Here is a 1,942-nt window from a genome sequence, read left to right as displayed (position 1 = left end):
CAGAGTTACACGGTGACAGACCTGTCCCCTGTAGTACTGTACCCCAGTATGACACAGTGACAGACCTGCCGTGTCCTACCTTGTATTTTCTCTTCTCTCTGACCCTAGGCCTTTACTGCGGCCTGCTCTTGTTGTTGTTGTTGGGCTGAGCGCCGAGCTGAAGCTCACAGGATGTTCAGCCGATCACCGCACGATCAATGATTCAAATTGCGGGCGCGTGGATTCTCCGTTTGACAAGAGTGTCTGACCCGGAAACTCAAGCGGGAGGGTGGGTCTAAATGGAGCAGCACGGCGCTGGCGGAGGGCTATTGCTGAAGGAGAGCTGCACTGTCAGAGAGTCATGGGTTCCTACAGCACGGAGACAGGCCTTTTGGCCCAAACTGGCCCATGCACAATAACCCCATTTCCCTGCGTTTGGCCCATATCCTCACCAGCCTTTTACATCTATGTATTCATCCAAATGCCTTGTAAATGATGTTAATATACCTATCTCAACCACTTCGGCTGGCAGCTCATTCCATTTGGCCACCCTCTGTGTAAAAAAAGTTGCCCCTCAGGTTTCCATGTATTCCTACCCCTCTTACCTTAAACTGATGCCCTCTAGTTCTCGATTCCCCAACCCTGGAGAAAAGACTGAGTGCATTCATCCTGTCCATGCCTCTCATGATCTTATACACTTTAATTAGATCCCCCCTTAGTCTTCTACTCTTTAAAGAAGAAGTCCTAGCTTTTCCAACCTCTCCCTATAACTCAATCCCCTGAGTCATGGGAACATCCTTGTAAATTTCTTCTGCACTCTTTCCAGTTTAATAACATCCTTCCTATAGCAAGGTGACCAAAATTGAACACAATACTCCAAGAGTGGCCTCACCAATGTTATATACAACTGCATCATAACTTCCCAAATTCTATACTCAATGCCCTGACTGATGAAGGCCAGTGTGCCAAAAGCCTTCTTCACTGCCCTGTCTACCTGTGATTCCACTTTCAGTGAACTGTGCACCTGAACTCCAAGGTCCCGCTGTTCCTCTGCACTCCTTAAGGTATTCACCATGAAACTCCTACCTGGATTTGACTTTTCAAAATGCAACACCTCACACTTATCCATATTAAAACTCCATTTGCCATTTCTCAGCCCACTTCCCCAGCTGATCAAGATCCTGGTGCAATTTCTGATAACCTTCCTCACTGTCCACGATACTGCCTATTTACTAATCATGCCTTTTACATTCTCATCCAAATCATTGATCGAGATAACAAACGGCAATGGACCCAGCATTGACCCCTGCGGCACACCACTAGCCACAGGCCTCCAGTTCAACAAGCATCCTTCCACTATTATTCTCTGCTTCCTACCATCAAGCCAATTCTGTATCAAATTTGCCAGCTCTCCTTGGATTCCATGCGATCTAACCTTCCAGAACAGCCTACTATGTGGATCCTTATCAAAGGCCTTACTGAAATCCATATAGACTATGTCTACGGCCCTGCCCTCATCAACCTTCCTGGTCACTTTATCAAAGAACTCTAACAAATTTGTGAGGCACGATCTCCCACACCTCAATATCTCTTGTTATCCAGGGTTCCCTACACCTGCCAACCTTGCCCTTCACCCTCACAGGAACATATAGACCTTAAACTCTAGCTATCAGTCTTTAAAAGGCCTCCCACTTGTCAAAGGTCCCTTTGCTTACAAATGAATTACTTCTGATGAAGGGTCTAGGCCCGAAACGTCAGCCTCTCTGCTCCTATGATGCTGCTTGGCCTGCTATGTTCATCCAGCCCTACACCTTGTTGTCTCGGATTCACCAGCATCTGCAGTTCCTACTACCCCTGCAAGCTCCTGTCTAATTCCACAAAAATTCGCTTTGCCCCAATTTAGAACATGAACCTGTGGACCAGTTTTGTCTTTTTCCATAACTACTTTAAAATTAATAGAACA

The 1,942-nt window shown here is 46.4% G+C and overlaps 1 protein-coding gene across 1 annotated transcript in view; it reads right to left on the bottom strand.

Moving 5' to 3' along the window:
- Window positions 1–252, bottom strand: part of fbxw5 (F-box and WD repeat domain containing 5) — a 65,332-nt gene extending 65,080 nt beyond the window's left edge. Inside the window, exon 1 of the mRNA XM_048613477.1 lies at window positions 80–252. The gene's annotated coding sequence lies outside the window, so the exon portion shown is untranslated. The remainder of the gene's footprint in view (window positions 1–79) is intronic.
- Between the last annotated feature and the right edge of the window lie 1,690 nt (window positions 253–1,942).

Source organism: Rhincodon typus, chromosome 28 (assembly GCF_021869965.1).
Source record: "Rhincodon typus isolate 14 chromosome 28, sRhiTyp1.1, whole genome shotgun sequence".
Lineage (NCBI taxonomy): Eukaryota > Metazoa > Chordata > Chondrichthyes > Orectolobiformes > Rhincodontidae > Rhincodon > Rhincodon typus.
The sequence above is the reverse complement of the archived record's forward strand: the minus strand, read 5'-3'. Positions and strand labels throughout refer to the sequence as shown.